At 55.4% G+C, this 17,852-nt stretch overlaps 59 non-coding genes across 59 annotated transcripts; all 59 read right to left on the reverse strand.

Annotated features, from left to right (window-relative positions):
• Positions 1-46: 46 nt before the first annotated feature.
• Positions 47-165, reverse strand: LOC132802338 (5S ribosomal RNA). The gene has a single exon (XR_009637462.1). It is a non-coding gene; the product is annotated as a 5S ribosomal RNA (ribosomal RNA).
• Positions 166-353: 188 nt separating this feature from the next.
• Positions 354-472, reverse strand: LOC132801864 (5S ribosomal RNA). Its single transcript, XR_009636985.1, has one exon. It is a non-coding gene; the product is annotated as a 5S ribosomal RNA (ribosomal RNA).
• A 182-nt stretch (positions 473-654) lies between these two features.
• Positions 655-773, reverse strand: LOC132802302 (5S ribosomal RNA). Its single transcript, XR_009637426.1, has one exon. It is a non-coding gene; the product is annotated as a 5S ribosomal RNA (ribosomal RNA).
• A 187-nt stretch (positions 774-960) lies between these two features.
• LOC132802567 (5S ribosomal RNA) lies at positions 961-1,079 on the reverse strand. Its single transcript, XR_009637694.1, has one exon. It is a non-coding gene; the product is annotated as a 5S ribosomal RNA (ribosomal RNA).
• Positions 1,080-1,265: 186 nt separating this feature from the next.
• Positions 1,266-1,384, reverse strand: LOC132802533 (5S ribosomal RNA). Its single transcript, XR_009637658.1, has one exon. It is a non-coding gene; the product is annotated as a 5S ribosomal RNA (ribosomal RNA).
• Positions 1,385-1,566: 182 nt separating this feature from the next.
• On the reverse strand, positions 1,567-1,685 carry LOC132802464 (5S ribosomal RNA). The gene has a single exon (XR_009637588.1). It is a non-coding gene; the product is annotated as a 5S ribosomal RNA (ribosomal RNA).
• Positions 1,686-1,874: 189 nt separating this feature from the next.
• Positions 1,875-1,993, reverse strand: LOC132802339 (5S ribosomal RNA). The gene has a single exon (XR_009637463.1). It is a non-coding gene; the product is annotated as a 5S ribosomal RNA (ribosomal RNA).
• A 184-nt stretch (positions 1,994-2,177) lies between these two features.
• Positions 2,178-2,296, reverse strand: LOC132802674 (5S ribosomal RNA). The gene has a single exon (XR_009637801.1). It is a non-coding gene; the product is annotated as a 5S ribosomal RNA (ribosomal RNA).
• A 183-nt stretch (positions 2,297-2,479) lies between these two features.
• LOC132802340 (5S ribosomal RNA) lies at positions 2,480-2,598 on the reverse strand. Its single transcript, XR_009637464.1, has one exon. It is a non-coding gene; the product is annotated as a 5S ribosomal RNA (ribosomal RNA).
• Positions 2,599-2,780: 182 nt separating this feature from the next.
• On the reverse strand, positions 2,781-2,899 carry LOC132802466 (5S ribosomal RNA). The gene has a single exon (XR_009637590.1). It is a non-coding gene; the product is annotated as a 5S ribosomal RNA (ribosomal RNA).
• A 189-nt stretch (positions 2,900-3,088) lies between these two features.
• On the reverse strand, positions 3,089-3,207 carry LOC132802341 (5S ribosomal RNA). Its single transcript, XR_009637465.1, has one exon. It is a non-coding gene; the product is annotated as a 5S ribosomal RNA (ribosomal RNA).
• A 184-nt stretch (positions 3,208-3,391) lies between these two features.
• Positions 3,392-3,510, reverse strand: LOC132802675 (5S ribosomal RNA). Its single transcript, XR_009637802.1, has one exon. It is a non-coding gene; the product is annotated as a 5S ribosomal RNA (ribosomal RNA).
• Positions 3,511-3,693: 183 nt separating this feature from the next.
• LOC132802342 (5S ribosomal RNA) lies at positions 3,694-3,812 on the reverse strand. The gene has a single exon (XR_009637466.1). It is a non-coding gene; the product is annotated as a 5S ribosomal RNA (ribosomal RNA).
• Positions 3,813-4,000: 188 nt separating this feature from the next.
• On the reverse strand, positions 4,001-4,119 carry LOC132801865 (5S ribosomal RNA). The gene has a single exon (XR_009636986.1). It is a non-coding gene; the product is annotated as a 5S ribosomal RNA (ribosomal RNA).
• Positions 4,120-4,301: 182 nt separating this feature from the next.
• On the reverse strand, positions 4,302-4,420 carry LOC132802303 (5S ribosomal RNA). The gene has a single exon (XR_009637427.1). It is a non-coding gene; the product is annotated as a 5S ribosomal RNA (ribosomal RNA).
• Positions 4,421-4,606: 186 nt separating this feature from the next.
• LOC132802568 (5S ribosomal RNA) lies at positions 4,607-4,725 on the reverse strand. The gene has a single exon (XR_009637695.1). It is a non-coding gene; the product is annotated as a 5S ribosomal RNA (ribosomal RNA).
• A 186-nt stretch (positions 4,726-4,911) lies between these two features.
• On the reverse strand, positions 4,912-5,030 carry LOC132802477 (5S ribosomal RNA). Its single transcript, XR_009637601.1, has one exon. It is a non-coding gene; the product is annotated as a 5S ribosomal RNA (ribosomal RNA).
• A 184-nt stretch (positions 5,031-5,214) lies between these two features.
• LOC132802344 (5S ribosomal RNA) lies at positions 5,215-5,333 on the reverse strand. The gene has a single exon (XR_009637468.1). It is a non-coding gene; the product is annotated as a 5S ribosomal RNA (ribosomal RNA).
• A 184-nt stretch (positions 5,334-5,517) lies between these two features.
• LOC132802617 (5S ribosomal RNA) lies at positions 5,518-5,636 on the reverse strand. Its single transcript, XR_009637744.1, has one exon. It is a non-coding gene; the product is annotated as a 5S ribosomal RNA (ribosomal RNA).
• A 182-nt stretch (positions 5,637-5,818) lies between these two features.
• On the reverse strand, positions 5,819-5,937 carry LOC132802467 (5S ribosomal RNA). The gene has a single exon (XR_009637591.1). It is a non-coding gene; the product is annotated as a 5S ribosomal RNA (ribosomal RNA).
• Positions 5,938-6,126: 189 nt separating this feature from the next.
• On the reverse strand, positions 6,127-6,245 carry LOC132802345 (5S ribosomal RNA). The gene has a single exon (XR_009637469.1). It is a non-coding gene; the product is annotated as a 5S ribosomal RNA (ribosomal RNA).
• Positions 6,246-6,431: 186 nt separating this feature from the next.
• Positions 6,432-6,550, reverse strand: LOC132802642 (5S ribosomal RNA). The gene has a single exon (XR_009637769.1). It is a non-coding gene; the product is annotated as a 5S ribosomal RNA (ribosomal RNA).
• Positions 6,551-6,734: 184 nt separating this feature from the next.
• Positions 6,735-6,853, reverse strand: LOC132802346 (5S ribosomal RNA). Its single transcript, XR_009637470.1, has one exon. It is a non-coding gene; the product is annotated as a 5S ribosomal RNA (ribosomal RNA).
• A 184-nt stretch (positions 6,854-7,037) lies between these two features.
• Positions 7,038-7,156, reverse strand: LOC132802347 (5S ribosomal RNA). The gene has a single exon (XR_009637471.1). It is a non-coding gene; the product is annotated as a 5S ribosomal RNA (ribosomal RNA).
• A 182-nt stretch (positions 7,157-7,338) lies between these two features.
• Positions 7,339-7,457, reverse strand: LOC132802468 (5S ribosomal RNA). The gene has a single exon (XR_009637592.1). It is a non-coding gene; the product is annotated as a 5S ribosomal RNA (ribosomal RNA).
• A 189-nt stretch (positions 7,458-7,646) lies between these two features.
• Positions 7,647-7,765, reverse strand: LOC132802496 (5S ribosomal RNA). Its single transcript, XR_009637620.1, has one exon. It is a non-coding gene; the product is annotated as a 5S ribosomal RNA (ribosomal RNA).
• Positions 7,766-7,949: 184 nt separating this feature from the next.
• LOC132802639 (5S ribosomal RNA) lies at positions 7,950-8,068 on the reverse strand. The gene has a single exon (XR_009637766.1). It is a non-coding gene; the product is annotated as a 5S ribosomal RNA (ribosomal RNA).
• A 187-nt stretch (positions 8,069-8,255) lies between these two features.
• Positions 8,256-8,374, reverse strand: LOC132801866 (5S ribosomal RNA). The gene has a single exon (XR_009636987.1). It is a non-coding gene; the product is annotated as a 5S ribosomal RNA (ribosomal RNA).
• Positions 8,375-8,556: 182 nt separating this feature from the next.
• LOC132802518 (5S ribosomal RNA) lies at positions 8,557-8,675 on the reverse strand. The gene has a single exon (XR_009637642.1). It is a non-coding gene; the product is annotated as a 5S ribosomal RNA (ribosomal RNA).
• Positions 8,676-8,863: 188 nt separating this feature from the next.
• Positions 8,864-8,982, reverse strand: LOC132802569 (5S ribosomal RNA). Its single transcript, XR_009637696.1, has one exon. It is a non-coding gene; the product is annotated as a 5S ribosomal RNA (ribosomal RNA).
• A 186-nt stretch (positions 8,983-9,168) lies between these two features.
• LOC132802478 (5S ribosomal RNA) lies at positions 9,169-9,287 on the reverse strand. The gene has a single exon (XR_009637602.1). It is a non-coding gene; the product is annotated as a 5S ribosomal RNA (ribosomal RNA).
• Positions 9,288-9,471: 184 nt separating this feature from the next.
• LOC132802348 (5S ribosomal RNA) lies at positions 9,472-9,590 on the reverse strand. Its single transcript, XR_009637472.1, has one exon. It is a non-coding gene; the product is annotated as a 5S ribosomal RNA (ribosomal RNA).
• Positions 9,591-9,774: 184 nt separating this feature from the next.
• Positions 9,775-9,893, reverse strand: LOC132802349 (5S ribosomal RNA). Its single transcript, XR_009637473.1, has one exon. It is a non-coding gene; the product is annotated as a 5S ribosomal RNA (ribosomal RNA).
• Positions 9,894-10,075: 182 nt separating this feature from the next.
• LOC132802469 (5S ribosomal RNA) lies at positions 10,076-10,194 on the reverse strand. Its single transcript, XR_009637593.1, has one exon. It is a non-coding gene; the product is annotated as a 5S ribosomal RNA (ribosomal RNA).
• A 189-nt stretch (positions 10,195-10,383) lies between these two features.
• LOC132802350 (5S ribosomal RNA) lies at positions 10,384-10,502 on the reverse strand. Its single transcript, XR_009637474.1, has one exon. It is a non-coding gene; the product is annotated as a 5S ribosomal RNA (ribosomal RNA).
• A 186-nt stretch (positions 10,503-10,688) lies between these two features.
• Positions 10,689-10,807, reverse strand: LOC132802479 (5S ribosomal RNA). The gene has a single exon (XR_009637603.1). It is a non-coding gene; the product is annotated as a 5S ribosomal RNA (ribosomal RNA).
• A 184-nt stretch (positions 10,808-10,991) lies between these two features.
• LOC132802351 (5S ribosomal RNA) lies at positions 10,992-11,110 on the reverse strand. Its single transcript, XR_009637475.1, has one exon. It is a non-coding gene; the product is annotated as a 5S ribosomal RNA (ribosomal RNA).
• A 184-nt stretch (positions 11,111-11,294) lies between these two features.
• LOC132802352 (5S ribosomal RNA) lies at positions 11,295-11,413 on the reverse strand. The gene has a single exon (XR_009637476.1). It is a non-coding gene; the product is annotated as a 5S ribosomal RNA (ribosomal RNA).
• Positions 11,414-11,595: 182 nt separating this feature from the next.
• LOC132802470 (5S ribosomal RNA) lies at positions 11,596-11,714 on the reverse strand. Its single transcript, XR_009637594.1, has one exon. It is a non-coding gene; the product is annotated as a 5S ribosomal RNA (ribosomal RNA).
• Positions 11,715-11,902: 188 nt separating this feature from the next.
• Positions 11,903-12,021, reverse strand: LOC132802353 (5S ribosomal RNA). The gene has a single exon (XR_009637477.1). It is a non-coding gene; the product is annotated as a 5S ribosomal RNA (ribosomal RNA).
• Positions 12,022-12,209: 188 nt separating this feature from the next.
• LOC132801867 (5S ribosomal RNA) lies at positions 12,210-12,328 on the reverse strand. The gene has a single exon (XR_009636988.1). It is a non-coding gene; the product is annotated as a 5S ribosomal RNA (ribosomal RNA).
• Positions 12,329-12,510: 182 nt separating this feature from the next.
• LOC132802304 (5S ribosomal RNA) lies at positions 12,511-12,629 on the reverse strand. The gene has a single exon (XR_009637428.1). It is a non-coding gene; the product is annotated as a 5S ribosomal RNA (ribosomal RNA).
• Positions 12,630-12,817: 188 nt separating this feature from the next.
• Positions 12,818-12,936, reverse strand: LOC132802355 (5S ribosomal RNA). Its single transcript, XR_009637479.1, has one exon. It is a non-coding gene; the product is annotated as a 5S ribosomal RNA (ribosomal RNA).
• Positions 12,937-13,125: 189 nt separating this feature from the next.
• On the reverse strand, positions 13,126-13,244 carry LOC132801868 (5S ribosomal RNA). Its single transcript, XR_009636989.1, has one exon. It is a non-coding gene; the product is annotated as a 5S ribosomal RNA (ribosomal RNA).
• A 182-nt stretch (positions 13,245-13,426) lies between these two features.
• Positions 13,427-13,545, reverse strand: LOC132802305 (5S ribosomal RNA). The gene has a single exon (XR_009637429.1). It is a non-coding gene; the product is annotated as a 5S ribosomal RNA (ribosomal RNA).
• A 189-nt stretch (positions 13,546-13,734) lies between these two features.
• LOC132802356 (5S ribosomal RNA) lies at positions 13,735-13,853 on the reverse strand. Its single transcript, XR_009637480.1, has one exon. It is a non-coding gene; the product is annotated as a 5S ribosomal RNA (ribosomal RNA).
• A 184-nt stretch (positions 13,854-14,037) lies between these two features.
• LOC132802656 (5S ribosomal RNA) lies at positions 14,038-14,158 on the reverse strand. The gene has a single exon (XR_009637783.1). It is a non-coding gene; the product is annotated as a 5S ribosomal RNA (ribosomal RNA).
• Positions 14,159-14,340: 182 nt separating this feature from the next.
• LOC132802306 (5S ribosomal RNA) lies at positions 14,341-14,459 on the reverse strand. The gene has a single exon (XR_009637430.1). It is a non-coding gene; the product is annotated as a 5S ribosomal RNA (ribosomal RNA).
• A 189-nt stretch (positions 14,460-14,648) lies between these two features.
• LOC132802357 (5S ribosomal RNA) lies at positions 14,649-14,767 on the reverse strand. The gene has a single exon (XR_009637481.1). It is a non-coding gene; the product is annotated as a 5S ribosomal RNA (ribosomal RNA).
• A 183-nt stretch (positions 14,768-14,950) lies between these two features.
• On the reverse strand, positions 14,951-15,071 carry LOC132802689 (5S ribosomal RNA). Its single transcript, XR_009637816.1, has one exon. It is a non-coding gene; the product is annotated as a 5S ribosomal RNA (ribosomal RNA).
• Positions 15,072-15,260: 189 nt separating this feature from the next.
• Positions 15,261-15,379, reverse strand: LOC132801869 (5S ribosomal RNA). The gene has a single exon (XR_009636990.1). It is a non-coding gene; the product is annotated as a 5S ribosomal RNA (ribosomal RNA).
• Positions 15,380-15,561: 182 nt separating this feature from the next.
• On the reverse strand, positions 15,562-15,680 carry LOC132802307 (5S ribosomal RNA). Its single transcript, XR_009637431.1, has one exon. It is a non-coding gene; the product is annotated as a 5S ribosomal RNA (ribosomal RNA).
• A 182-nt stretch (positions 15,681-15,862) lies between these two features.
• Positions 15,863-15,981, reverse strand: LOC132802104 (5S ribosomal RNA). Its single transcript, XR_009637225.1, has one exon. It is a non-coding gene; the product is annotated as a 5S ribosomal RNA (ribosomal RNA).
• Positions 15,982-16,166: 185 nt separating this feature from the next.
• LOC132802589 (5S ribosomal RNA) lies at positions 16,167-16,287 on the reverse strand. The gene has a single exon (XR_009637716.1). It is a non-coding gene; the product is annotated as a 5S ribosomal RNA (ribosomal RNA).
• Positions 16,288-16,469: 182 nt separating this feature from the next.
• Positions 16,470-16,588, reverse strand: LOC132802027 (5S ribosomal RNA). The gene has a single exon (XR_009637148.1). It is a non-coding gene; the product is annotated as a 5S ribosomal RNA (ribosomal RNA).
• A 188-nt stretch (positions 16,589-16,776) lies between these two features.
• Positions 16,777-16,895, reverse strand: LOC132802358 (5S ribosomal RNA). Its single transcript, XR_009637482.1, has one exon. It is a non-coding gene; the product is annotated as a 5S ribosomal RNA (ribosomal RNA).
• Positions 16,896-17,079: 184 nt separating this feature from the next.
• LOC132802657 (5S ribosomal RNA) lies at positions 17,080-17,200 on the reverse strand. The gene has a single exon (XR_009637784.1). It is a non-coding gene; the product is annotated as a 5S ribosomal RNA (ribosomal RNA).
• A 181-nt stretch (positions 17,201-17,381) lies between these two features.
• LOC132802219 (5S ribosomal RNA) lies at positions 17,382-17,500 on the reverse strand. The gene has a single exon (XR_009637342.1). It is a non-coding gene; the product is annotated as a 5S ribosomal RNA (ribosomal RNA).
• Positions 17,501-17,686: 186 nt separating this feature from the next.
• On the reverse strand, positions 17,687-17,805 carry LOC132802618 (5S ribosomal RNA). Its single transcript, XR_009637745.1, has one exon. It is a non-coding gene; the product is annotated as a 5S ribosomal RNA (ribosomal RNA).
• Between the last annotated feature and the right edge of the window lie 47 nt (positions 17,806-17,852).

Below are 17,852 nucleotides of genomic sequence, written 5' to 3' on the forward strand. Positions count from 1 at the left end.
GAAACTCCGAGGGTGAAAGGCGCGGGGAAAGAGAGGAAAAAAAAAAAGGGTGCAACACGAGGACTTCCCAGGAGGTCACCCATCCTAGTACTACACTTGCCCAAGCACGCTTAACTTCGGAGTTCTGATGGGATCCGGTGCATTAGTTCTGGTCTGATCGCACCCGACATTGTGATGCTAAAGAATGGATATAAGGAAAAGAAGCAGCGCAGCAGGTCCGCATGCGTTCGGCGCGATCCGGGCAGCGGCATCGATGCACCGGCACACCGAGCGAGTTCCCTCGGTCGGGCCCGGAGAAAAGGGAAACTCCGAGGGTGAAAGGCGCGGGCAAAGAGAGGAAAAAAAAAAAAAAAAGGGTGCAACACGAGGACTTCCCAGGAGGTCACCCATCCTAGTACTACACTTGCCCAAGCACGCTTAACTTCGGAGTTCTGATGGGATCCGGTGCATTAGTGCTGGTATGATCGCACCCGACATGGTGATGCTAAAGAATGGATATAAGGAAAAGAAGCAGCGCAGCAGCTCCGCATGCGTTCGGCGCGATCCGGGCAGCGGCATCGATGCACCGGCACACCGAGCGAGTTCCCTCGGTCGGGCCCGGAGAAAAGGGAAACTCCGAGGGTGAAAGGCGCAGCGAAAGAGAGGAAAAAAAAAAGGGTGCAACACGAGTACTTCCCAGGAGGTCACCGATCCTAGTACTACTCTCGCCCAAGCACGCTTAACTTCGAAGTTCTGATGGGATCCGGTGCATTAGTGCTGGTATGATCGCACCCGACATGGTGATGCTAAAGAATGGATATAAGGAAAAGAAGCAGCGCAGCAGGTCCGCATGCGTTCGGCGCGATCCGGGCAGCGGCATCGATGCACCGGCACACCGAGCGAGTTCCCTCGGTCGGGCCCGGAGAAAAGGGAAACTCCGAGGGTGAAAGGCGCCGGCAAAGAGAGGAAAAAAAAAAAAAAAGGGTGCAACACGAGGACTTCCCAGGAGGTCACCCATCCTAGTACTACTCTCGCCCAAGCACGCTTAACTTCGAAGTTCTGATGGGATCCGGTGCATTAGTTCTGGTCTGATCGCACGAGACATGGTGATGCTAAAGAATGGATATAAGGAAAAGAAGCAGCGCAGCAGGTCCGCATGCGTTCGGCGTGATCCGGGCAGCGGCATCGATGAACCGGCCCACCGAGCGAGTTCCCTCGGTCGGGCCGGGACAAAAGGGAAACTCCGAGGGTGAAAGGCGCGGGGAAGGAGAGGAAAAAAAAAAAAAGGGGTGCAACACGAGGACTTCCCAGGAGGACACCCATCCTAGTACTACTCTCGCCCAAGCACACTTAACTTCGAAGTTCTGATGGGATCCGGTGCATTAGTTCTGGTCTAATCGCACCCGACATGGTGATGCTAAAGAATGGATATAAGGAAAAGAAGCAGCGCAGCAGCTCCGCATGCGTTCGGCGCGATCCGGGCAGCGGCATCGATGCACCGGCACATCGAGCGAGTTCCCTCGGTCGGGCCCGGGGAAAAGGGAAACTCCGAGGGTGAAAGGCGCAGCGAAAGAGAGGAAAAAAAAAAGGGTGCAACACGAGTACTTCCCAGGAGGTCACCGATCCTAGTACTACTCTCGCCCAAGCACGCTTAACTACGAAGTTCTGATGGGATCCGGTGCATTAGTGCTGGTATGATCGCACCCGACATGGTGATGCTAAAGAATGGATATAAGGAAAAGAAGCAGCGCAGCAGGTCCGCATGCGTTCGGCGCGATCCGGGCAGCGGCATCGATGCACCGGCACACCGAGCGAGTTCCCTCGGTCGGGCCCGGAGAAAAGGGAAACTCCGAGGGTGAAAGGCGCGGGCAAAGAGAGGAAAAAAAAAAAAAATAAGGGTGCAACACGAGGACTTCCCAGGAGGTCACCCATCCTAGTACTACACTTGCCCAAGCACGCTTAACTTCGGAGTTCTGATGGGATCCGGTGCATTAGTTCTGGTCTGATCGCACCCGACATGGTGATGCTAAAGAATGGATATAAGGAAAAGAAGCAGCGCAGCAGGTCCGCATGCGTTCGGCGTGATCCGGGCAGCGGCATCGATGCACCGGCCCACCGAGCGAGTTCCCTCGGTCGGGCCGGGACAAAAGGGAAACTCCGAGGGTGAAAGGCGCGAGGAAAGAGAGGAAAAAAAAAAAAGGGTGCAAAACGAGGACATCCCAGGAGGTCACCCATCCTAGTACTACACTTGCCCAAGCACGCTTAACTTTGGAGTTCTGATGGGATCCGGTGCATTAGTTCTGGTCTGATCGCACCCGACATGGTGATGCTAAAGAATGGATATAAGGAAAAGAAGCAGCGCAGCAGGTCCGCATGCGTTCGGCGTGATCCGGGCAGCGGCATCGATGCACCGGCCCACCGAGCGAGTTCCCTCGGTCGGGCCGGGACAAAAGGGAAACTCCGAGGGTGAAAGGCGCGGGGAAAGAGAGGAAAAAAAAAAAGGGTGCAACACGAGGACTTCCCAGGAGGTCACCCATCCTAGTACTACACTTGCCCAAGCACGCTTAACTTCGGAGTTCTGATGGGATCCGGTGCATTAGTTCTGGTCTGATCGCACCCGACATTGTGATGCTAAAGAATGGATATAAGGAAAAGAAGCAGCGCAGCAGGTCCGCATGCGTTCGGCGCGATCCGGGCAGCGGCATCGATGCACCGGCACACCGAGCGAGTTCCCTCGGTCGGGCCCGGGGAAAAGGGAAACTCCGAGGGTGAAAGGCGCAGCGAAAGAGAGGAAAAAAAAAAGGGTGCAACACGAGTACTTCCCAGGAGGTCACCGATCCTAGTACTACTCTCGCCCAAGCACGCTTAACTACGAAGTTCTGATGGGATCCGGTGCATTAGTGCTGGTATGATCGCACCCGACATGGTGATGCTAAAGAATGGATATAAGGAAAAGAAGCAGCGCAGCAGGTCCGCATGCGTTCGGCGCGATCCGGGCAGCGGCATCGATGCACCGGCACACCGAGCGAGTTCCCTCGGTCGGGCCCGGAGAAAAGGGAAACTCCGAGGGTGAAAGGCGCGGGCAAAGAGAGGAAAAAAAAAAAAAATAAGGGTGCAACACGAGGACTTCCCAGGAGGTCACCCATCCTAGTACTACACTTGCCCAAGCACGCTTAACTTCGGAGTTCTGATGGGATCCGGTGCATTAGTTCTGGTCTGATCGCACCCGACATGGTGATGCTAAAGAATGGATATAAGGAAAAGAAGCAGCGCAGCAGGTCCGCATGCGTTCGGCGTGATCCGGGCAGCGGCATCGATGCACCGGCCCACCGAGCGAGTTCCCTCGGTCGGGCCGGGACAAAAGGGAAACTCCGAGGGTGAAAGGCGCGAGGAAAGAGAGGAAAAAAAAAAAAGGGTGCAAAACGAGGACATCCCAGGAGGTCACCCATCCTAGTACTACACTTGCCCAAGCACGCTTAACTTTGGAGTTCTGATGGGATCCGGTGCATTAGTTCTGGTCTGATCGCACCCGACATGGTGATGCTAAAGAATGGATATAAGGAAAAGAAGCAGCGCAGCAGGTCCGCATGCGTTCGGCGTGATCCGGGCAGCGGCATCGATGCACCGGCCCACCGAGCGAGTTCCCTCGGTCGGGCCGGGACAAAAGGGAAACTCCGAGGGTGAAAGGCGCGGGGAAAGAGAGGAAAAAAAAAAAGGGTGCAACACGAGGACTTCCCAGGAGGTCACCCATCCTAGTACTACACTTGCCCAAGCACGCTTAACTTCGGAGTTCTGATGGGATCCGGTGCATTAGTTCTGGTCTGATCGCACCCGACATTGTGATGCTAAAGAATGGATATAAGGAAAAGAAGCAGCGCAGCAGGTCCGCATGCGTTCGGCGCGATCCGGGCAGCGGCATCGATGCACCGGCACACCGAGCGAGTTCCCTCGGTCGGGCCCGGAGAAAAGGGAAACTCCGAGGGTGAAAGGCGCGGGCAAAGAGAGGAAAAAAAAAAAAAAAAGGGTGCAACACGAGGACTTCCCAGGAGGTCACCCATCCTAGTACTACACTTGCCCAAGCACGCTTAACTTCGGAGTTCTGATGGGATCCGGTGCATTAGTGCTGGTATGATCGCACCCGACATGGTGATGCTAAAGAATGGATATAAGGAAAAGAAGCAGCGCAGCAGCTCCGCATGCGTTCGGCGCGATCCGGGCAGCGGCATCGATGCACCGGCACATCGAGCGAGTTCCCTCGGTCGGGCCCGGAGAAAAGGGAAACTCCGAGGGTGAAAGGCGCAGCGAAAGAGAGGAAAAAAAAAAGGGTGCAACACGAGTACTTCCCAGGAGGTCACCGATCCTAGTACTACTCTCGCCCAAGCACGCTTAACTTCGAAGTTCTGATGGGATCCGGTGCATTAGTGCTGGTATGATCGCACCCGACATGGTGATGCTAAAGAATGGATATAAGGAAAAGAAGCAGCGCAGCAGGTCCGCATGCGTTCGGCGCGATCCGGGCAGCGGCATCGATGCACCGGCACACCGAGCGAGTTCCCTCGGTCGGGCCCGGAGAAAAGGGAAACTCCGAGGGTGAAAGGCGCCGGCAAAGAGAGGAAAAAAAAAAAAAAGGGTGCAACACGAGGACTTCCCAGGAGGTCACCCATCCTAGTACTACTCTCGCCCAAGCACGCTTAACTTCGAAGTTCTGATGGGATCCGGTGCATTAGTTCTGGTCTGATCGCACGAGACATGGTGATGCTAAAGAATGGATATAAGGAAAAGAAGCAGCGCAGCAGGTCCGCATGCGTTCGGCGTGATCCGGGCAGCGGCATCGATGAACCGGCCCACCGAGCGAGTTCCCTCGGTCGGGCCGGGACAAAAGGGAAACTCCGAGGGTGAAAGGCGCGGGGAAGGAGAGGAAAAAAAAAAAAAGGGGTGCAACACGAGGACTTCCCAGGAGGACACCCATCCTAGTACTACTCTCGCCCAAGCACACTTAACTTCGAAGTTCTGATGGGATCCGGTGCATTAGTTCTGGTCTGATCGCACCCGACATGGTGATGCTAAAGAATGGATATAAGGAAAAGAAGCAGCGCAGCAGGTCCGCATGCGTTCGGCGTGATCCGGGCAGCGGCATCGATGCACCGGCCCACCGAGCGAGTTCCCTCGGTCGGGCCGGGACAAAAGGGAAACTCCGAGGGTGAAAGGCGCGGGGAAAGAGAGGAAAAAAAAAAAAGGGTGCAACACGAGGACTTCCCAGGAGGTCACCCATCCTAGTACTACACTTGCCCAAGCACGCTTAACTTCGGAGTTCTGATGGGATCCGGTGCATTAGTTCTGGTCTGATCGCACCCGACATGGTGATGCTAAAGAATGGATATAAGGAAAAGAAGCAGTGCAGCAGGTCCGCATGCGTTCGGCGTGATCCGGGCAGCGGCATCGATGCACCGGCCCACCGAGCGAGTTCCCTCGGTCGGGCCGGGACAAAAGGGAAACTCCGAGGGTGAAAGGCGCGGGGAAAGAGAGGAAAAAAAAAAAAGGGTGCAACACGAGGACTTCCCAGGAGGTCACCCATCCTAGTACTACACTTGCCCAAGCACGCTTAACTTCGGAGTTCTGATGGGATACGGTGCATTAGTTCTGGTCTGATCGCACCCGACATTGTGATGCTAAAGAATGGATATAAGGAAAAGAACCAGCGCAGCAGCTCCGCATGCGTTCGGCGCGATCCGGGCAGCGGCATCGATGCACCGGCACATCGAGCGAGTTCCCTCGGTCGGGCCCGGAGAAAAGGGAAACTCCGAGGGTGAAAGGCGCAGCGAAAGAGAGGAAAAAAAAAAGGGTGCAACACGAGTACTTCCCAGGAGGTCACCGATCCTAGTACTACTCTCGCCCAAGCACGCTTAACTACGAAGTTCTGATGGGATCCGGTGCATTAGTGCTGGTATGATCGCACCCGACATGGTGATGCTAAAGAATGGATATAAGGAAAAGAAGCAGCGCAGCAGGTCCGCATGCGTTCGGCGCGATCCGGGCAGCGGCATCGATGCACCGGCACACCGAGCGAGTTCCCTCGGTCGGGCCCGGAGAAAAGGGAAACTCCGAGGGTGAAAGGCGCGGGCAAAGAGAGGAAAAAAAAAAAAAATAAGGGTGCAACACGAGGACTTCCCAGGAGGTCACCCATCCTAGTACTACACTTGCCCAAGCACGCTTAACTTCGGAGTTCTGATGGGATCCGGTGCATTAGTTCTGGTCTGATCGCACCCAACATGGTGATGCTAAAGAATGGATATAAGGAAAAGAAGCAGCGCACCAGGTCCGCATGCGTTCGGCGTGATCCGGGCAGCGGCATCGATGAACCGGCCCACCGAGCGAGTTCCCTCGGTCGGGCCGGGACAAAAGGGAAACTCCGAGGGTGAAAGGCGCGGGGAAGGAGAGGAAAAAAAAAAAAAGGGGTGCAACACGAGGACTTCCCAGGAGGACACCCATCCTAGTACTACACTTGCCCAAGCACGCTTAACTTCGGAGTTCTGATGGGATACGGTGCATTAGTTCTGGTCTGATCGCACCCGACATGGTGATGCTAAAGAATGGATATAAGGAAAAGAAGCAGCGCAGCAGGTCCGCATGCGTTCGGCGTGATCCGGGCAGCGGCATCGATGCACCGGCCCACCGAGCGAGTTCCCTCGGTCGGGCCGGGACAAAAGGGAAACTCCGAGGGTGAAAGGCGCGGGGAAAGAGAGGAAAAAAAAAAAAGGGTGCAACACGAGGACTTCCCAGGAGGTCACCCATCCTAGTACTACACTTGCCCAAGCACGCTTAACTTCGGAGTTCTGATGGGATCCGGTGCATTAGTTCTGGTCTGATCGCACCCGACATGGTGATGCTAAAGAATGGATATAAGGAAAAGAAGCAGCGCAGCAGGTCCGCATGCGTTCGGCGTGATCCGGGCAGCGGCATCGATGCACCGGCCCACCGAGCGAGTTCCCTCGGTCGGGCCGGGACAAAAGGGAAACTCCGAGGGTGAAAGGCGCGGGGAAAGAGAGGAAAAAAAAAAAAGGGTGCAACACGAGGACTTCCCAGGAGGTCACCCATCCTAGTACTACACTTGCCCAAGCACGCTTAACTTCGGAGTTCTGATGGGATCCGGTGCATTAGTTCTGGTCTGATCGCACCCGACATTGTGATGCTAAAGAATGGATATAAGGAAAAGAACCAGCGCAGCAGCTCCGCATGCGTTCGGCGCGATCCGGGCAGCGGCATCGATGCACCGGCACATCGAGCGAGTTCCCTCGGTCGGGCCCGGAGAAAAGGGAAACTCCGAGGGTGAAAGGCGCAGCGAAAGAGAGGAAAAAAAAAAGGGTGCAACACGAGTACTTCCCAGGAGGTCACCGATCCTAGTACTACTCTCGCCCAAGCACGCTTAACTACGAAGTTCTGATGGGATCCGGTGCATTAGTGCTGGTATGATCGCACCCGACATGGTGATGCTAAAGAATGGATATAAGGAAAAGAAGCAGCGCAGCAGGTCCGCATGCGTTCGGCGCGATCCGGGCAGCGGCATCGATGCACCGGCACACCGAGCGAGTTCCCTCGGTCGGGCCCGGAGAAAAGGGAAACTCCGAGGGTGAAAGGCGCGGGCAAAGAGAGGAAAAAAAAAAAAAATAAGGGTGCAACACGAGGACTTCCCAGGAGGTCACCCATCCTAGTACTGCACTTGCCCAAGCACGCTTAACTTCGGAGTTCTGATGGGATCCGGTGCATTAGTTCTGGTCTGATCGCACCCGACATGGTGATGCTAAAGAATGGATATAAGGAAAAGAAGCAGCGCAGCAGGTCCGCATGCGTTCGGCGTGATCCGGGCAGCGGCATCGATGCACCGGCCCACCGAGCGAGTTCCCTCGGTCGGGCCGGGACAAAAGGGAAACTCCGAGGGTGAAAGGCGCGGGGAAAGAGAGGAAAAAAAAAAAAGGGTGCAAAACGAGGACATCCCAGGAGGTCACCCATCCTAGTACTACACTTGCCCAAGCACGCTTAACTTCGGAGTTCTGATGGGATCCGGTGCATTAGTTCTGGTCTGATCGCACCCGACATGGTGATGCTAAAGAATGGATATAAGGAAAAGAAGCAGCGCAGCAGGTCCGCATGCGTTCGGCGTGATCCGGGCAGCGGCATCGATGCACCGGCACACCGAGCGAGTTCCCTCGGTCGGGCCCGGAGAAAAGGGAAACTCCGAGGGTGAAAGGCGCGGGCAAAGAGAGGAAAAAAAAAAAAAAAGGGTGCAACACGAGGACTTCCCAGGAGGTCACCCATCCTAGTACTACACTTGCCCAAGCACGCTTAACTTCGGAGTTCTGATGGGATCCGGTGCATTAGTGCTGGTATGATCGCACCCGACATGGTGATGCTAAAGAATGGATATAAGGAAAAGAAGCAGCGCAGCAGCTCCGCATGCGTTCGGCGCGATCCGGGCAGCGGCATCGATGCACCGGCACATCGAGCGAGTTCCCTCGGTCGGGCCCGGAGAAAAGGGAAACTCCGAGGGTGAAAGGCGCAGCGAAAGAGAGGAAAAAAAAAAGGGTGCAACACGAGTACTTCCCAGGAGGTCACCGATCCTAGTACTACTCTCGCCCAAGCACGCTTAACTTCGAAGTTCTGATGGGATCCGGTGCATTAGTGCTGGTATGATAGCACCCGAGATGGTGATGCTAAAGAATGGATATAAGGAAAAGAAGCAGCGCAGCAGGTCCGCATGCGTTCGGCGCGATCCGGGCAGCGGCATCGATGCACCGGCACACCGAGCGAGTTCCCTCGGTCGGGCCCGGAGAAAAGGGAAACTCCGAGGGTGAAAGGCGCCGGCAAAGAGAGGAAAAAAAAAAAAAAAAGGGTGCAACACGAGGACTTCCCAGGAGGTCACCCATCCTAGTACTACTCTCGCCCAAGCACGCTTAACTTCGAAGTTCTGATGGGATCCGGTGCATTAGTTCTGGTCTGATCGCACGAGACATGGTGATGCTAAAGAATGGATATAAGGAAAAGAAGCAGCGCAGCAGGTCCGCATGCGTTCGGCGTGATCCGGGCAGCGGCATCGATGAACCGGCCCACCGAGCGAGTTCCCTCGGTCGGGCCGGGACAAAAGGGAAACTCCGAGGGTGAAAGGCGCGGGGAAGGAGAGGAAAAAAAAAAAAAGGGGTGCAACACGAGGACTTCCCAGGAGGACACCCATCCTAGTACTACTCTCGCCCAAGCACACTTAACTTCGAAGTTCTGATGGGATCCGGTGCATTAGTTCTGGTCTGATCGCACCCGACATGGTGATGCTAAAGAATGGATATAAGGAAAAGAAGCAGCGCAGCAGGTCCGCATGCGTTCGGCGTGATCCGGGCAGCGGCATCGATGCACCGGCCCACCGAGCGAGTTCCCTCGGTCGGGCCGGGACAAAAGGGAAACTCCGAGGGTGAAAGGCGCGGGGAAAGAGAGGAAAAAAAAAAAAGGGTGCAACACGAGGACTTCCCAGGAGGTCACCCATCCTAGTACTACACTTGCCCAAGCACGCTTAACTTCGGAGTTCTGATGGGATCCGGTGCATTAGTTCTGGTCTGATCGCACCCGACATGGTGATGCTAAAGAATGGATATAAGGAAAAGAAGCAGCGCAGCAGGTCCGCATGCGTTCGGCGTGATCCGGGCAGCGGCATCGATGCACCGGCCCACCGAGCGAGTTCCCTCGGTCGGGCCGGGACAAAAGGGAAACTCCGAGGGTGAAAGGCGCGGGGAAAGAGAGGAAAAAAAAAAAAGGGTGCAACACGAGGACTTCCCAGGAGGTCACCCATCCTAGTACTACACTTGCCCAAGCACGCTTAACTTCGGAGTTCTGATGGGATCCGGTGCATTAGTTCTGGTCTGATCGCACCCGACATTGTGATGCTAAAGAATGGATATAAGGAAAAGAACCAGCGCAGCAGCTCCGCATGCGTTCGGCGCGATCCGGGCAGCGGCATCGATGCACCGGCACATCGAGCGAGTTCCCTCGGTCGGGCCCGGAGAAAAGGGAAACTCCGAGGGTGAAAGGCGCAGCGAAAGAGAGGAAAAAAAAAAGGGTGCAACACGAGTACTTCCCAGGAGGTCACCGATCCTAGTACTACTCTCGCCCAAGCACGCTTAACTACGAAGTTCTGATGGGATCCGGTGCATTAGTGCTGGTATGATCGCACCCGACATGGTGATGCTAAAGAATGGATATAAGGAAAAGAAGCAGCGCAGCAGGTCCGCATGCGTTCGGCGCGATCCGGGCAGCGGCATCGATGCACCGGCACACCGAGCGAGTTCCCTCGGTCGGGCCCGGAGAAAAGGGAAACTCCGAGGGTGAAAGGCGCGGGCAAAGAGAGGAAAAAAAAAAAAAATAAGGGTGCAACACGAGGACTTCCCAGGAGGTCACCCATCCTAGTACTACACTTGCCCAAGCACGCTTAACTTCGGAGTTCTGATGGGATCCGGTGCATTAGTTCTGGTCTGATCGCACCCGACATGGTGATGCTAAAGAATGGATATAAGGAAAAGAAGCAGCGCAGCAGGTCCGCATGCGTTCGGCGTGATCCGGGCAGCGGCATCGATGAACCGGCCCACCGAGCGAGTTCCCTCGGTCGGGCCGGGACAAAAGGGAAACTCCGAGGGTGAAAGGCGCGGGGAAGGAGAGGAAAAAAAAAAAAAGGGGTGCAACACGAGGACTTCCCAGGAGGACACCCATCCTAGTACTACTCTCGCCCAAGCACACTTAACTTCGAAGTTCTGATGGGATCCGGTGCATTAGTTCTGGTCTGATCGCACCCGACATGGTGATGCTAAAGAATGGATATAAGGAAAAGAAGCAGCGCAGCAGGTCCGCATGCGTTCGGCGTGATCCGGGCAGCGGCATCGATGCACCGGCCCACCGAGCGAGTTCCCTCGGTCGGGCCGGGACAAAAGGGAAACTCCGAGGGTGAAAGGCGCGGGGAAAGAGAGGAAAAAAAAAAAAGGGTGCAACACGAGGACTTCCCAGGAGGTCACCCATCCTAGTACTACACTTGCCCAAGCACGCTTAACTTCGGAGTTCTGATGGGATCCGGTGCATTAGTTCTGGTCTGATCGCACCCAACATGGTGATGCTAAAGAATGGATATAAGGAAAAGAAGCAGCGCAGCAGGTCCGCATGCGTTCGGCGTGATCCGGGCAGCGGCATCGATGCACCGGCCCACCGAGCGAGTTCCCTCGGTCGGGCCGGGACAAAAGGGAAACTCCGAGGGTGAAAGGCGCGGGGAAAGAGAGGAAAAAAAAAAAAGGGTGCAACACGAGGACTTCCCAGGAGGTCACCCATCCTAGTACTACACTTGCCCAAGCACGCTTAACTTCGGAGTTCTGATGGGATCCGGTGCATTAGTTCTGGTCTGATCGCACCCGACATTGTGATGCTAAAGAATGGATATAAGGAAAAGAACCAGCGCAGCAGCTCCGCATGCGTTCGGCGCGATCCGGGCAGCGGCATCGATGCACCGGCACATCGAGCGAGTTCCCTCGGTCGGGCCCGGAGAAAAGGGAAACTCCGAGGGTGAAAGGCGCAGCGAAAGAGAGGAAAAAAAAAAGGGTGCAACACGAGTACTTCCCAGGAGGTCACCGATCCTAGTACTACTCTCGCCCAAGCACGCTTAACTACGAAGTTCTGATGGGATCCGGTGCATTAGTGCTGGTATGATCGCACCCGACATGGTGATGCTAAAGAATGGATATAAGGAAAAGAAGCAGCGCAGCAGGTCCGCATGCGTTCGGCGCGATCCGGGCAGCGGCATCGATGCACCGGCACACCGAGCGAGTTCCCTCGGTCGGGCCCGGAGAAAAGGGAAACTCCGAGGGTGAAAGGCGCGGGCAAAGAGAGGAAAAAAAAAAAAATAAGGGTGCAACACGAGGACTTCCCAGGAGGTCACCCATCCTAGTACTACACTTGCCCAAGCACGCTTAACTTCGGAGTTCTGATGGGATCCGGTGCATTAGTTCTGGTCTGATCGCACCCGACATTGTGATGCTAAAGAATGGATATAAGGAAAAGAAGCAGCGCAGCAGGTCCGCATGCGTTCGGCGCGATCCGGGCAGCGGCATCGATGCACCGGCACACCGAGCGAGTTCCCTCGGTCGGGCCCGGAGAAAAGGGAAACTCCGAGGGTGAAAGGCGCGGGCAAAGAGAGGAAAAAAAAAAAAAAAAGGGTGCAACACGAGGACTTCCCAGGAGGTCACCCATCCTAGTACTACACTTGCCCAAGCACGCTTAACTTCGGAGTTCTGATGGGATCCGGTGCATTAGTGCTGGTATGATCGCACCCGACATGGTGATGCTAAAGAATGGATATAAGGAAAAGAAGCAGCGCAGCAGCTCCGCATGCGTTCGGCGCGATCCGGGCAGCGGCATCGATGCACCGGCACATCGAGCGAGTTCCCTCGGTCGGGCCCGGAGAAAAGGGAAACTCCGAGGGTGAAAGGCGCAGCGAAAGAGAGGAAAAAAAAAAGGGTGCAACACGAGTACTTCCCAGGAGGTCACCGATCCTAGTACTACTCTCGCCCAAGCACGCTTAACTTCGAAGTTCTGATGGGATCCGGTGCATTAGTGCTGGTATGATCGCACCCGACATGGTGATGCTAAAGAATGGATATAAGGAAAAGAAGCAGCGCAGCAGGTCCGCATGCGTTCGGCGCGATCCGGGCAGCGGCATCGATGCACCGGCACACCGAGCGAGTTCCCTCGGTCGGGCCCAGAGAAAAGGGAAACTCCGAGGGTGAAAGGCGCCGGCAAAGAGAGGAAAAAAAAAAAAATAAGGGTGCAACACGAGGACTTCCCAGGAGGTCACCCATCCTAGTACTACACTTGCCCAAGCACGCTTAACTTCGGAGTTCTGATGGGATCCGGTGCATTAGTTCTGGTCTGATCGCACCCGACATGGTGATGCTAAAGAATGGATATAAGGAAAAGAAGCAGCGCAGCAGGTCCGCATGCGTTCGGCGCGATCCGGGCAGCGGCATCGATGCACCGGCACACCGAGCGAGTTCCCTCGGTCGGGCCTGGAGAAAAGGGAAACTCCGAGGGTGAAAGGCGCCGGCAAAGAGAGGAAAAAAAAAAAAAATAAGGGTGCAACACGAGGACTTCCCAGGAGGTCACCCATCCTAGTACTACACTTGCCCAAGCACGCTTAACTTCGGAGTTCTGATGGGATCCGGTGCATTAGTGCTGGTATGATCGCACCCGACATGGTGATGCTAAAGAATGGATATAAGGAAAAGAAGCAGCGCAGCAGCTCCGCATGCGTTCGGCGCGATCCGGGCAGCGGCATCGATGCACCGGCACATCGAGCGAGTTCCCTCGGTCGGGCCCGGAGAAAAGGGAAACTCCGAGGGTGAAAGGCGCAGCGAAAGAGAGGAAAAAAAAAAGGGTGCAACACGAGTACTTCCCAGGAGGTCACCGATCCTAGTACTACTCTCGCCCAAGCACGCTTAACTTCGAAGTTCTGATGGGATCCGGTGCATTAGTGCTGGTATGATCGCACCCGACATGGTGATGCTAAAGAATGGATATAAGGAAAAGAAGCAGCGCAGCAGGTCCGCATGCGTTCGGCGCGATCCGGGCAGCGGCATCGATGCACCGGCACACCGAGCGAGTTCCCTCGGTCGGGCCCGGAGAAAAGGGAAACTCCGAGGGTGAAAGGCGCCGGCAAAGAGAGGAAAAAAAAAAAAAATAAGGGTGCAACACGAGGACTTCCCAGGAGGTCACCCATCCTAGTACTACACTTGCCCAAGCACGCTTAACTTCGGAGTTCTGATGGGATCCGGTGCATTAGTTCTGGTCTGATCGCACCCGACATGGTGATGCTAAAGAATGGATATAAGGAAAAGAAGCAGCGCAGCAGGTCCGCATGCGTTCGGCGTGATCCGGGCAGCGGCATCGATGCACCGGCCCACCGAGCGAGTTCCCTCGGTCGGGCCGGGACAAAAGGGAAACTCCGAGGGTGAAAGGCGCGGGGAAAGAGAGGAAAAAAAAAAAAGGGTGCAACACGAGGACTTCCCAGGAGGTCACCCATCCTAGTACTACACTTTTGCCCAAGCACGCTTAACTTCGGAGTTCTGACGGGATCCGGTGCATTAGTTCTGGTCTGATCGCACCCGACATGGTGATGCTAAAGAATGGATATAAGGAAAAGAAGCAGCGCAGCAGGTCCGCATGCGTTCGGCGCGATCCGGGCAGCGGCATCGATGCACCGGCACATCGAGCGAGTTCCCTCGGTCGGGCCCGGAGAAAAGGGAAACTCCGAGGGTGAAAGGCGCAGCGAAAGAGAGGAAAAAAAAAAGGGTGCAACACGAGTACTTCCCAGGAGGTCACCGATCCTAGTACTACTCTCGCCCAAGCACGCTTAACTTCGAAGTTCTGATGGGATCCGGTGCATTAGTGCTGGTATGATCGCACCCGACATGGTGATGCTAAAGAATGGATATAAGGAAAAGAAGCAGCGCAGCAGGTCCGCATGCGTTCGGCGCGATCCGGGCAGCGGCATCGATGCACCGGCACACCGAGCGAGTTCCCTCGGTCGGGCCCAGAGAAAAGGGAAACTCCGAGGGTGAAAGGCGCCGGCAAAGAGAGGAAAAAAAAAAAAAATAAGGGTGCAACACGAGGACTTCCCAGGAGGTCACCCATCCTAGTACTACACTTGCCCAAGCACGCTTAACTTCGGAGTTCTGATGGGATCCGGTGCATTAGTTCTGGTCTGATCGCACCCGACATGGTGATGCTAAAGAATGGATATAAGGAAAAGAAGCAGCGCAGCAGGTCCGCATGCGTTCGGCGTGATCCGGGCAGCGGCATCGATGCACCGGCCCACCGAGCGAGTTCCCTCGGTCGGGCCGGGACAAAAGGGAAACTCCGAGGGTGAAAGGCGCGGGGAAAGAGAGGAAAAAAAAAAAGGGTGCAACACGAGGACTTCCCAGGAGGTCACCCATCCTAGTACTACACTTTTGCCCAAGCACGCTTAACTTCGGAGTTCTGACGGGATTCGGTGCATTAGTTCTGGTCTGATCGCACCCGACATGGTGATGCTAAAGAATGGATATAAGGAAAAGAAGCAGCGCAGCAGGTCCGCATGCGTTCGGCGCGATCCGGGCAGCGGCATCGATGCACCGGCACACCGAGCGAGTTCCCTCGGTCGGGCCCGGAGAAAAGGGAAACTCCGAGGGTGAAAGGCGCCGGCAAAGAGAGGAAAAAAAAAAAAAATAAGGGTGCAACACGAGGACTTCCCAGGAGGTCACCCATCCTAGTACTACACTTGCCCAAGCACGCTTAACTTCGGAGTTCTGATGGGATCCGGTGCATTAGTGCTGGTATGATCGCACCCGACATGGTGATGCTAAAGAATGGATATAAGGAAAAGAAGCAGCGCAGCAGCTCCGCATGCGTTCGGCGCGATCCGGGCAGCGGCATCGATGCACCGGCACATCGAGCGAGTTCCCTCGGTCGGGCCCGGAGAAAAGGGAAACTCCGAGGGTGAAAGGCGCAGCGAAAGAGAGGAAAAAAAAAAGGGTGCAACACGAGTACTTCCCAGGAGGTCACCGATCCTAGTACTACTCTCGCCCAAGCACGCTTAACTTCGAAGTTCTGATGGGATCCGGTGCATTAGTGCTGGTATGATCGCACCCGACATGGTGATGCTAAAGAATGGATATAAGGAAAAGAAGCAGCGCAGCAGCTCCGCATGCGTTCGGCGCGATCCGGGCAGCGGCATCGATGCACCGGCACACCGAGCGAGTTCCCTCGGTCGGGCCCGGAGAAAAGGGAAACTCCGAGGGTGAAAGGCGCAGCGAAAGAGAGGAAAAAAAAAAGGGTGCAACACGAGTACTTCCCAGGAGGTCACCGATCCTAGTACTACTCTCGCCCAAGCACGCTTAACTTCGGAGTTCTGATGGGATCCGGTGCATTAGTGCTGGTATGATCGCACCCGACATGGTGATGCTAAAGAATGGATATAAGGAAAAGAAGCAGCGCAGCAGGTCCGCATGCGTTCGGCGCGATCCGGGCAGCGGCATCGATGCACCGGCCCACCGAGCGAGTTCCCTCGGTCGGGCCGGGACAAAAGGGAAACTCGGAGGGTGAAAGGCGCGGGGAAGGAGAGGAAAAAAAAAAAAGGGGTGCAACACGAGGACTTCCCAGGAGGTCACCCATCCTAGTACTACACTTTTGCCCAAGCACGCTTAACTTCGGAGTTCTGATCGGATCCGGTGCATTAGTGCTGGTATGATCGCACCCGACATGGTGATGCTAAAGAATGGATATAAGGAAAAGAAGCAGCGCAGCAGCTCCGCATGCGTTCGGCGCGATCCGGGCAGCGGCATCGATGCACCGGCACATCGAGCGAGTTCCCTCGGTCGGGCCCGGAGAAAAGGGAAACTCCGAGGGTGAAAGGCGCAGCGAAAGAGAGGAAAAAAAAAAGGGTGCAACACGAGTACTTCCCAGGAGGTCACCCATCCTAGTACTACTCTCGCCCAAGCACGCTTAACTACGAAGTTCTGATGGGATCCGGTGCATTAGTGCTGGTATGATCGCACCCGACATGGTGATGCTAAAGAATGGATATAAGGAAAAGAAGCAGCGCAGCAGGTCCGCATGCGTTCGGCGCGATCCGGGCAGCGGCATTGATGCACCGGCACACCGAGCGAGTTCCCTCGGTCGGGCCCGGAGAAAAGGGAAACTCCGAGGGTGAAAGGCGCGGGCAAAGAGAGGAAAAAAAAAAAAATAAGGGTGCAACACGAGGACTTCCCAGGAGGTCACCCATCCTAGTACTACACTTGCCCAAGCACGCTTAACTTCGGAGTTCTGATGGGATCCGGTGCATTAGTTCTGGTCTGATCGCACCCGACATGGTGATGCTAAAGAATCGATATAAGGAAAAGAAGCAGCGCAGCAGGTCCGCATGCGTTCGGCGTGATCCGGGCAGCGGCATCGATGCACCGGCCCACCGAGCGAGTTCCCTCGGTCGGGCCGGGACAAAAGGGAAACTCCGAGGGTGAAAGGCGCGGGGAAAGAGAGGAAAAAAAAAAAAGGGTGCAACACGAGGACTTCCCAGGAGGTCACCCATCCTAGTACTACACTTTTGCCCAAGCACGCTTAACTTCGGAGTTCTGACGGGATCCGGTGCATTAGTTCTGGTCTGATCGCACCCGACATGGTGATGCTAAAGAATTGATATAAGGAAAAGAAGCAGCGCAGCAGCTCTGAATGCATTCGGCGCGATCCAGGCAGCGGCATTGATGCACCGGCACACCGAGCGAGTTCCCTCGGTCGGGCCGGGAGAAAAGGGAAACTCCGAGGGTGAAAGGCGCCGCGAAAGAGAGGAAAAAAAAAGGGTGCAACACGAGGACTTCCCAGGAGGTCACCCATCCTAGTACTACTCTTGCCCAAGCACGCTTAACTTCGAAGTTCTGATGGGATCCGATGCATTAGTGCTGGTATGATCGCACCCGACATGGTGATGCTAAAGAATGGATATAAGGAAAAGAAGCAGCGCAGCAGGTCCGCATGCGTTCGGCGCGATCCGGGCAGCGGCATCGATGCACCGGGACACCGAGCGAGTTCCCTCGGTCGGGCCCGGAGAAAAGGGAAACTCCGAGGGTGAAAGGCGCGGGCAAAGAGAGGAAAAAAAAAAAAAAGGGTGCAACACGAGGACTTCCCAGGAGGTCACCCATCCTAGTACTACACTTGCCCAAGCATGCTTAACTTCGGAGTTCTGATGGGATCCGGTGCATTAGTTCTGATCTGATCGCACCCGACATGGTGATGCTAAAGAATGGATATAAGGAAAAGAAGCAGCGCAG

Source organism: Ziziphus jujuba, chromosome 2, assembly GCF_031755915.1.
Source record: "Ziziphus jujuba cultivar Dongzao chromosome 2, ASM3175591v1".
NCBI classification, from domain to species: Eukaryota; Viridiplantae; Streptophyta; class Magnoliopsida; order Rosales; family Rhamnaceae; genus Ziziphus; species Ziziphus jujuba.